Source organism: Stegodyphus dumicola, chromosome 11 (assembly GCF_044657685.1).
Source record: "Stegodyphus dumicola isolate Sdum_Otavi_A_Nest chromosome 11, ASM4465768v1".
Lineage (NCBI taxonomy): Eukaryota > Metazoa > Arthropoda > Arachnida > Araneae > Eresidae > Stegodyphus > Stegodyphus dumicola.
The window spans coordinates 92,918,652-92,931,048 of NC_140778.1; positions in this window are offsets into that span (position 1 = coordinate 92,918,652).

Below are 12,397 nucleotides of genomic sequence, written 5' to 3' on the forward strand. Positions count from 1 at the left end.
CTGCATACATGTATGTATGTTTCTCGCATTATGATGCAATCATAGTAGCTAGAGCCATCAAATTTTGAATAATGTAATCCTCTACCGAATATGGGCATCTATAAGCACTAATTTGGAATTCGGAATGTTTTATTGTCTGTTTCATATTTTGTCAGGCATTAAAAGAAATTTTGTTAACAAACTTAACGATTAAGACACAATAATTAAGACGCCGAATAAATACTTCTTCAGAAGTCAAACAACAAAAATCAGCGTTATATTTACAAAATTTTCACAGGACTAGTTTCGATGGTTTTACCGAACCACCATCCTCAGCTGCAAAACCACAAATGAACAAGGTAGGAAATAATGATTAGATAAGATAAGAAAGCCTGGACAAGAATAAGCAAGTGGCGCCATCTGTTGGTGAAACTAGAACTAAAACATAATTTCTTTAAAGGCCGAAGGCAAATTTGGATTGGAATTAGGAAGTGTTGCCATTCCTCGCTTGAAAACTTAACGATTTCAAGCGAGGAATGGCAACACTACAGCCCCCCCTCAAAAAAAAATCTCCAGCGCGCGAGACCATCTATCGACGAAATTCTAAAGATAATTCTGTTTTTAAATATTTAGTCATATTTCTGTTCAATTGAATTTTATAAGCTTCAAGTGGAAAGACCATGATATTTAATAAATAAAGGCAACACACAAAACTTTAAAAAAGTCCTTTGGGCGTAATATAAAATCTGAAAGCTTTTGGACTCTCTTTTTAATATCCTTATTTTAATTGCAGATTTTTTTTTCCCTAGCTACTGATTTTTGTTAGTTTCCGTTACATACTTACTAGCCCAAAAGAGCGTCAGCCCAAATGAGCTATCAGTGTCGAAATGGGATTCAGTGGCGTATCACTTTAAAAGTCTGAATCACTTTTCAGACACACAAAACGTTAAAAAAAAAGGCTTTTTGTGAGTAATATAAAATCTGAAAGAGGTTTTTAGTCCAAAGGGGCAATTTGTCCAGAAGGACTATTAATTTCGTTTTGGTATTTTGCGTCGATTCACTACAAGCGTTGATTCACTTTTCAAATTGTTGCCACCAAATATTAGACCTGTACGTTATATTTAAAGAAATTAAATAATGAAGATTCTGCATCAATGTATGTATGTATGTTTCTCGTACTGTGAAAAAACAACGTTACCTAGAGATATCAAATTCTGTATAACGTAATCCTCCTGCGAATATGGGCGTTTGGAAACCCAAATTTGAAATTTGGAATTTGTTTTGTTATCGACTTCATATTTTGTAAAACTTTAACGCATTTTTGATTAACAAAGCGAGCGATGGCAACGTTGTACAGAAAATACATTTTTATCTTCAGCACGTAAGACTGTGTATCGGAAATTCCAAAGATATGCTCAATTTAAAATTATTTTGCGATATTGCTCTTGAACTGAATTTTATGGTTTAATTACGAAGAACATGATATTTAATAAATAAAGGTAATACACAAAATGTTAAAAAACGTGCCTTTAGACGCAATTTAAATTCTGAAACCTTTCAGATTTAAAAAAAAAAAAAAAAAAAAAAAGTCTTTTTTTCTCTTCTCTTATGCTTTATATTACGAATTATTTTCAGAAGGAAATTTTATCACTTACGTTATACACTTATGCATATTACTAGCTTTTGTTGAGGTGTGCGTAAATTGTAGTCGGAACATTAAAATCCTACTTTAAATTATTAAAATCAGATACAATTATGTCTCAAACTGGCATTAGTTTCTTAGAAAAGCAGTATGTCTTTTGAAGAATTTGAAAGCGAAGAAATATTTTACTACCTGCACTTATTTTTTGAAAATGAAGAAGATTATTTTTATTCCTTGGAGTCTTCTTTTATCAAACTCCTTCATCTATACAACTTCTCATAAAAAGAGAAAAAATCAATTTAAGCTAAAACTTTACATAACTTCAAAAATTTCAGATTTGAACTGAATCGGACCTTCATAAACAAGTAACATTTAATAAACAATTCATAACTGTTTACAAATACTAAATCTAATGAATTCTTAGAAATTGTATCTTTAATTCCGAAGCCCTTTCTAAAGCCACCTCTATTATGTTGGCAGTTACAAAAGTTCTGCAGCAATTCTTCAATAACATTTATTTCAAATCGTTTACTAAGAATGAAACACGCGTATGCATCTGGCTGTCACAGAGAATAATTTGGGAGAAACGAAGCATGAATGAATATCTATACTAACATGTGCATGAAAATGTTTATTTTTTCAATGATTCCTTGAACATGTCAAAGCAGACTATCTGAAGGAATAATAATACGATTTACTTCAACGCAGCATAAATGTTCATGTTAATATTATCAACAATTGTATCTCCCTTTACCTGAGTTTGAGGAAGTCAACGAGCTAAAATTTTGTCATTTTTTCATTCGCAAAGTTCTATAGCTATTTAAACAACCAGATATACAGGGTGAATCTGAACAAGAGGGCGAAACTTTGAGGGGGTGATTGTTTATGTTTCGTGCTGGGCTGAGCCCATGAACTTTGTTTATGTTTTGTGCTGAGTTGAGTCCATGGACTTTGTAATGAAAGATCTGAGCTCAGTACCTGAAACATGTATCCTCACAAACAAGAATCAGACATTCCAATACATTAGAAAAATCAAATTCTTTATGTTTATCTACTTACATAAAAATGCAAAAATTCCAGTGAAACGATCTCCAAAATATCATCCCCATTGCATTTATGTAATCCAGTATTATGATGAGTATACTGAACAGTTTATGTTATATTATGTAACTTTGCCTAATTTCATGTTATTACCCTCTTATGTTTCAAGGTAACAAACCCGATGTACAACTCCAGTGTTCTTTAGGAATGGCATACAGTCAATTCCAGTTTTTCAAACTTTTGTTGGTTAGTGTATTGGGGAATACCTGTTCGATTCTGTTGTGACGTCTCTGCACTTTTACATATTTGCCTGGAACTCCACACTGTTTTCATCCGGCTTGCAAACGCAAATAAGACTTTCTGGAATGACCAAGCATCAAGCTTCTTTTAATGCATGATCAAACTGAATCTCATTAAACTAATCTGATGAATGAGTATTTTTAAAGGGAAGATATCGCGCAGAATGGTTGGCTAATAATCTCTTCATACCTCTGTCTTACTAAACAGATTTTCGATGTCTTAGGACGTCCAACGGTAACATGAGAGCTCTCGCTCAACATCCAGAAACTTAGATCTTTCATTCTGAAAGAATAGTTTAATTTTATGATAAACAATATATACTTAACTCCTCAAAACATTGTTCGAATCAACAGTGGTTGGTAGTTGAAACCGCAGAATACTTGTAATTCCACCTGGCTTGGTTTCGATAGTAGGCAAAGGGACTGACTACAAGGCCACTGTCTCAGAACAATAATGAAATATGAAATACCGTATTTGCCGGTGTATAAGACGCTTTTTACATCCTTGTACGAAGTAAAAAGGAAGTATTGTAATCGCGAAAAAGTTTCAGGCAGCATATTTCAATGAAAATATCTATTTTGACCGCTATAGAATGCAATTTAACGATGTTTTTGCGTGATATCTGTACGTAAGGACAGAATAAAATACTCTTTTCCTTCAAAACAATTATAAAACTGCTTTAAAATTAATTTTTCGTGGCGTCTCTACGAACTTATGTACGTACGTGCGTACGTATGTATCTCGCATAACTCAAAAACGAGTAGACTCAAAACATTGAAATTTTGTATATAAGACTACTATAACATGTAGATGTGCACCTCGTATTTTGGTTCCAATCGGCCGCACCAAACGTATATAAATATATTTATATATATATCCACTTTGTTACCCGGCTCAATGATCTCAGTTTCTTTACTCTTATATGTTTGTAAATTGTACATTTTTTGCTTTAAAAATGATTGTATTATGTTTTTTTTATCTTCCGGTTAAGGTTTTATTATGTTGTTTTTATCTTCCGGTTAAACTATTTTTCAACATAGCTTCCGCCAATGATCAAACACTTGTCATAGCGGGTGACCAGTTTTTGTATACCATCGTCAAAGAAACTTCCCGCCAGTTTCGATAACCACGACTCCATAGCATTTTTCGTGTCATCGTCAGATCCAAAGCGCTTGCCACCAAGCTCGCGCTTTATGTGCAGGAACAAGTGATAGTCGGACGGCGCAAGTCCGGGCTGTACGGCGGGTGATCGAACTGCTCCCAATGAAACTGTCGAATTAACGATTGAGTGACACCGGAAGTATGGGGCCGAGCATTGTCAGGGAGCAACACAATTCCTTTACTGAGCATTCCTCTTCGTTTGTTTTGAATGGCACGCCTTAGTTTTGTTAAACTCTCACGATATCTTGCCGCATTAATGGTTTCACCTCTGGGAAGAAATTCAGTAAGCAAAACGCCTTTCCTATCCCAGAAGACAGTACACATGATTTTTTGTGATGACATTGTCACTTTGAACTTTTGTTTTTTCGGAGAATGAGTGTGTCTCCACTCCATCGATTGTTGTTTCGATTCTGGTGTGAAATGACACACCCAAGTTTCATCACCTGTCACAATCTGGTTTAAAAAGTTTTCTCCCTCATCACTGTACCGCGTGAGAAATGTCAGGGCACTACCAAGTCGCTTTGTTTTGTGAACACCAGTGAGCATTTTTGGAACCCATCGGGAACACAGTTTGCGATAATTCAAGCGGTCAGACACAATTTCGAACAAAACAGTACGTGAAATTTGTGAAATGCCTCTGAAAGAGCTGTCATTGTGAAGCGTCTGTTCTCATGAATTGCTTCATCAACTTTCCTTACTAAATCATGTGACAACAGAAGGCCGACCACTCCGAGCCTCGGCGGGGACATTTGTTCGACCTGCATTAAACACTCTTACCCACTTTCTCACCATTCCATCACTTATCGCGTATTCACCGTAAACTTCTGTCACTCGACGATAAATTTCGGCCGGTTTAACATTCCTCGCGTTCAAAAATTTAATCACGGCACAAATCTCACAGTTAGCGGGAGAACTAATTGTCTTAAACATTTTGAATGTGCACAGCAAACTGAAAACACAACATAGAGCAACCAAAATGGCGACGATTGTGACTAGTGTGAAGTCAGTGAACAAGAAAGACTAGTGCGCATGCGCAGGACGCCTACCACAGCGCTGCGACGGCGCTAGAATGAAACGGTACTTAGTTTCCGAATACGCTACGTATTTATCTCGCATAACTCAAAAACGAGTAGACTCAAAACGTTAAATTTTGTATATAAGACTACTATAACATGTAGATGTGCACCTCGTATTTTGGTTCCAATCGGCCGCACCAAACGTATATAAATATATTTATATATATATCCACTTTGTTACCCGGCTCAGTGATCTCAGTTTCTTTACTCTTATATGTTCGTAAATTGTACATTTTTTGCTTTAAAAATGATTGTATGATGTTGTTTTTATCTTCCGGTTAAGGTTTTTATGCCTTTAGTACATCTGTATTAAATATTTTTAGAATTATCAACAATTTTAAAGTTGTCTAAGTGCCGCTAAGCCTTTTTTTTTTTAATGGCGGCCATTGATGTTGACATTTGAAACAGGAGACTAGTGGATTTGTTGTCAATCTAGAGAAACTTAGCCTCGCAACAACAAAGATAACACATTCATTTATTATTGCCAATTAAATCATGCTTAATCCTTTCTGGAATTTTTTAGAGGAAATAAGTGTTTAAGATTTACTTCGTAATTTTTAACATAGATATTTACTGATCATTATAATGAATTTATTTATATATATATATATAATATAAAGTAATGCTTTCTGAAAATACCTATCCTATCTGGGATAGAATACCTTCTAATCTTTTTCGTCAAAACCCAGACTTTCATCTCCAGAGCTAAATGTCGAGTCACTTGAAACCTCTTCTAAATCAGCATCTGAGTCCTCATACAACAAATGTCCTCTGTACCATCCAGTGTTCCCATGTTCTTTAGCATACGCAATCACACGTAGGTTGTATGCTATGTAATAGCAATGCCGACATTGTTTTAGAGCCATAACTTGCTAAGAAACTTAAGACATTTGAACAGTGAATAGAAATTTCACACTCTTAGAAGTCGTTTACAAAAACTGGAAAGTTTAAACCAGGGTTTCTTAAACTTTTTTCAGTCAAGACCCCTTTTTATTACTGAGATTTTTTAGCGACCCCCAGGACCCCTTAATATTTATAAAAATTTTGTGGGACGCCATAAGACTTGCGCAAATCCGAAACGCGTGAGTGAAACTGTCAATTTTTTCACTTGTACTGTAATATAGTATTGCAATTTTAGGTCATTAATTTCTAATTTTAAAACATAGAACAATGTGAAAATGTTAAATAAGTAACAGACGAAATGACAGCGTCACGTGCAAAGCAAGGAAAATGAACGTTTATATTATAAAAAGAATGCGTCAAATACGTTTTCATTACTTTTCTTTGTCCGTATTGGCTTATCTTTATCTATTTTCAGATACATTGTGTAAAAATATTTGGTAATTGTAAAATTATTATAATAAAGAAATATCAAAACTGCTAAAATTTTTAGCGACCCCCTGCTGCAGGTCCCGCAGTTTAAGAAACACTGACTTAAACGAACTCAGCTGTGAACTCAGCATGCATTGTCATCGACTGTGATTGTCGATGACAATGCATGCGCATTCACTGAACTCTATTAACTAAATATTCTCACATTCCGCAAGGAAACAAGAAAAAATCGCCTAACTCCGAAATAAGAAAATTTCCAAAAATGAATTATCGACGTATAAAACGCACCCGTTTTTCAGACCTTTTCTCAAAGGAAAAAAATCTGATGTGTACACCACATGACTTCCTTGTACGGAATATTAAATTATACGCATTTTTTCTTGCATTTCGTTTAAACTTATTGGATTGAATTAAATCTACTTCGCCGACAGCACATAAACCACAATAGAATAAATGCATTCTTTAATATTCACTCTAGTATTTGTTTACCATTACTGTGAATTACCTCAGAAATGTGTATAAAAAAAGAGGTACGTCTTATACACCAGCAAATACGGTATATAGTATATGATATATATAGACATAAAATGGCATAGTTGGTTTTCGTCGTTTTCCCTATGTGCAATACCAATATGAGCCAGTTTGGCCTTAGAAAGGCCTCCACGAAGCCATCCTCCTTCTCAGGCAGGTAACCTTCTTGGCTTTGCCATCTTCGAATAACCTAATATCCCTAACATAAAACATTGTTGTGCCTGAATTTCAGATTATAGAAGACTATGATTTGTATTTTCATATTAATCATTTACAAAGTTATATAGTAGAATCCTGTGGCATCCAGGCATAGTTGCAATCAATGTAAAAATACAGATCATTCAGAATATTGATCAAATATAACGATTAATTGATACTTTCGTATTATCGCACCCACTTTAGTAGAAATCTCCAAAGTTTCAGGATACAACCAAACTCTGGTAGACAAATACTCAATTTCAACGTCACCGCTTTCGCATGCATTTAGTTGTATCCCAAGTTAACGACGGCTTTTATTAAAAAAAAAAAAAAAAAAAAAAAAAAAAAAAAAAAACAATCTGATGTGTACACTACATGATTTCCTTGTACGGAATATTAAATTATACGCATTTTCTCTTGCATTTCATTTAAACTTATTGGATTGAATTAAATCTATTTCGCCGACAGCGCATAAACCACAAGAGAATAAATGCATTCTTTAAAATTCACTCTAGTATTTGTGTACCATAGCGACACTCTGGCGCTAGATTCACTTAACAGTATTATATTTCGTTCATATTATAACTCATAATGCACAAAATTTATATCATTTAAAGAATAGAATTATCTAATCGTTGCCACATGTTCTATTCAAATACTATAATAAAGCTAGAACGATGTATAAAAGAAATTAAGCAAACAAAACAAGAAAGAAGCAGTTTTTCACAGACGATTGAGTATTTCTCATTCAATTAATTCAGTTCTCACTTCGCGAGAAGGCAAAAATACATAAAAACTCAAAATATCTATATTAAAAATGACGAAGTAAATCTTAAACGCTTATTTCCTCGAAAAGATTTCAGAAAGGATTAAGAATGATTTAATTGGCAATAATAAATGAAGGCGTTACCTTTGTTGCTGTAAAGCTAAGTTTCTCTAGATTGGCAACAAATCCACTAGTCTGCTGTTTCAAATGTAAACAATCAATGGCCAACGTTCTGAGGCTACTCGTTTTTGAGTTATGCGAGACGCATAACTCAAAAACGAGTATGTACGTACGTAAACGAGTATGTACGAACGTATGTACGTACAGACACCACGAAAATTTCTCTTCAGAATTAATTTTAAAGCAGTTTTATAATTTTTTTGGAGGAAACGAGTCTTTTATTCTGTCCTTACGTATAGATATCACGCAAAAACATCGTTAAATTGCATTCGATAGCGGTCAAAATGGATATTTTCGTTGAAATATGTTGCCTGAAACTTTTCGCGATTACAATACTTCCTTTTTACTTCGTGCAAGGACGTAAAAAATAAAGAAAGAAAGATAAAAAAAAATTATGATTTTTTTTTTTTTTTTTTTTTTTTTTTTTTTTTGTCTTACACTTGATTTTAAAACTTTTGCTTGCAGGTTTTTCCTATAATACAAGAAACAGGCGAAAATTTTGCAGGAATTCAGTATCTTACATGATAAGTCGCTAAAGGAACAATGCGGAAAATTCTGTGGAAAATTCCAGAACTCTGATATGCATCTTTTGCTAAAATAAATTTTACCAACCTATTATCGGGCATGTGTGCATTCAATCTACTGCGAACCCGTACGCACGCGACAATATAAATGTTTCATTCACTCAATGGCAGAATTACTAAATCATAAGAATCGTTTAATATTTCTCAGTTTTCAACAAAGATAAAAATCAAAGTTAGCTTATGACAAAAAGGAAAAAACTTCACAGAAAAAGGGAACCAAAAAATGCAAAAATATTTTTAAAAAATGTTTTCGCATAATTTCTCTGTCAGAAAAACCTATTTATCTAAGACAGGAAACAAAGATGATATAGGGTTTCGCAAAGTATTTTCAAAATAGACTGGTGGCTATTTCATATTGCGTAAAGCAAGTTAATGTATTTTATTAATCCACAAGAATTGCAGATTTTCACCGAATTCTATTTACATTGCTTCTTTTTATTGCTTTAAAATAAGCGTACAAATGTAGTTAATCATCTGGATGAGCGTCAGTAGGGATGGAATACGTTCGCCAAATAGGCGCCAAATCGTTGCTCAGGTCAGCGACGTGGTGGTTTCACGGTCGCGGTTGACAGGTCGGGCGCGCAGTCAATTTCCATAATTTTCGGAGCTTTCACCGCCGTTTCCTCCTCCAAAAGTGAAAGTATTCCAGGGTAATAAATAGGTTATTGGATTTTCCGGATTTTAGGTGGATGACAGATAGAGCGACGCGCAAAATAACATACGATTCTTGAAGTTTTGAAATGCGATTTGAGACTTACTCGTGAACCCATTGAAAAGCTAAGAATAGAAATGCCTCTTCTTGAAACTAGAAAGACCAAATTAGGTTTCAATAAAAATATAAAAGACCTTTTAAATTTTAATCAATGGAATTTAAAAAAAAGGAAAATCTGAAAGCTTTTAAATTTTAAATTACGTCCAAAGGGGCATTTTAAAAAAATTGTGTGTGTTATTTTTATTTAGTAAATATCATGTTCTTCGCATTTAAACCATTAAATTCAGTTAGCAATGTCGCAAAATAATTTTAAAATGAGCCTGTCTTTAAAATTTCCGATACAGAATCTCGCGCGCTGGAAATATTTTTTTTTTTTTTTTTTTTCTGTACGACGTTGCCATTCCTCCCTTTGAAATCCTTGAGTTTGTTAATCAAAAATTCATTAAAGTTTTACAACATACGAAATCGATAATAAAACAAATTCCAAATTTCAAATTTGGGCTTCCAGATGCCCATATTCGCAGTAAGATTACGTGATTCAAAATTGGATGGCTCCAGGTACAGTTGCTTTATCACAATGCGAAAACACATACATATGCACATTATTATGCAGATACTTATGCAGATTCTTCATTATCTAATTTCTTCAAATATCATGCAAGGCGATAATATTTCGTGGCAACAGTTTGAAAAGTGAAACTGGCATTCAGAGTGATTCGACTCGAAATCACAAACCGAAGTCCCTCAGAGACAAAGCCCCTTTTGACTAATAATTATTTTTTGACTGTCGCAATATTCTCGGTTATAGTATGTGAATAAATATATAATCACGAAATTGTTAATGAAATAGTTTGTTTTGTTTTATTTGTTTACGGCAAAGCAAACGAGGGCTAAGCGGAGGGATTCCTTCTTGAATGACTTTCTAAGGGAAACTGGCTTGTATACACGTTACACATGGGTAAAACCATGAAAACGCCCATGCAGCCAGTCCGTTTGCCGGGATTCGAACCCCGCACCGAACTACCAGTATTCAGAGACTTTACCGCTCCTGTAAATAACATGTTAGGTTTGGTTATTTGGATTACGGCAAAGCACACTAGGGGCTGTCTACAGAAGAAAGAGATGTCTTTGTGGAGGACTTGCTTTTTTTTTTTTTTTTCTTTTATTTATTTATTACGTGCTTCGCCCTTAGGCACTACACGGAAGGGGAGGGATGCTCCGTGGAGGTCTTTTTAAGGGAAACTGTTTCGTATCCACGTTACACATGGGGAAAACCACGAAAACGCCCATGCAGCCAGCCCGTTCGCCGGGACTCGAACCCCGGAACGAACTACCAGTGTTCAGCGGCTTTTACCACTCGGCCGCTGGTGGGCCAAGGACTTGCTATTAATGACGGATTTTAAATCGATATTTCCTCATGCGTAACGAATTGGTTGTTACACATGATTGGTTTGTACATGACATGATTGGTTGTTACACATGATTGGTGTAATTGTTAATTGGTTTGGTTTATTGGTTTATTTCTTCAAAGCACACGAGGGCTACCTGGCTAAGGGGTGGGATGCCTTCGTGGAGAACTTTCTAAGGGAAACTAGCTCGTATAGTCGTTACACATGAGGAAAATGCCCATGCAGCCGGGATTCGTACCCCGGAACCGAACTACCAGTGTTCAGCGACTATTAATAATGTGTTTTGTTGTTATTTGGATTATCGCAAAGCACACTAGAACTATCTACTGAAGGGAAGAATACTATCTACTTCGGAGAACTTGCTAACAATGATGTATTCTAAATTGTAAAAAGAAAATTTAAGTGAATCGAGTCATTTTGATGTCATTTCTGTGCTACCGCTTTCTTTAAACTTCTATTAATGTCCCAGTATACTTATTTTGTGGACGTTTTAATATTTTATTTTTAATCGTATATGGACAAGAAAATTGTGATAGCTGTTTTGCCATTCTGTGTGTTGTTCATTTTGATGCCTTCCAGGTAATACACGAGAGTCTCTATATTATTCGACTAAATATGTATCTCAACTCCTTTAAACTTGATTAGAACAGGTGCCAGTACACAATCGCTTCTAACTTAGCCCCACTTTGGCAATTTATTTGCTGGGGTTTTTTTAATCTATCGCAATCACTGTTACTGTATTGACCAATCTATAATTGTCTTTTTCACTCTTATTTCAAAATGGTGTCCATCATTATTCACTTTTTAAGACGAGACGAGAACATTTGGCTATAAACGTTTTTCTAATTACGGTACCTAAACGCGAAAGAAAAATTCCAATTAAATTAAATTAAATTAAATTAAATTACTTCAATTTCAATTAAGGATAAATTATGAATTAAAGACGAGTTACGAGTAAATATCTTAATATGACATTAATTGAATTAAAAGATGAATTAAAGGAATTTCATTAAAGATATATTCAAAAATTTCACGGGTTTTTAAAAAAATAAAATTGTGTGAGTGTTAACAGTATATTATGTATTACAATAGAACAAAACGTGTTAGCAAAAGGTTAGGTTAAATTCTACCGCCCAGGTGGGTATAGTGGCCTACTGCGATACAGAATATCTTTGAGAAAGCATGATGCTTACGGCTCTTACCAAAGACAGGTACAATCTTCCTCTGCTTGTCAGGATGAATTGTTCTCATGTTACTGTCAGACAAGTGAGATAAGTAACAACAAAAACAACAGGTCAAGATCTACGTAATTCGTAACAAAAGTCTAAATTGTTACGTAATACGTAACAAAAGTCTAATCTGTTACGAAATTCGTAACAAAAGTCTAATATGGTACGTAATTCGTAACAACAGTCTAATTTGTTACGTAATTCGTAACAAAAACAAAAACATTTCTAAAGACTTACATGCCCTTGACCCTATTATG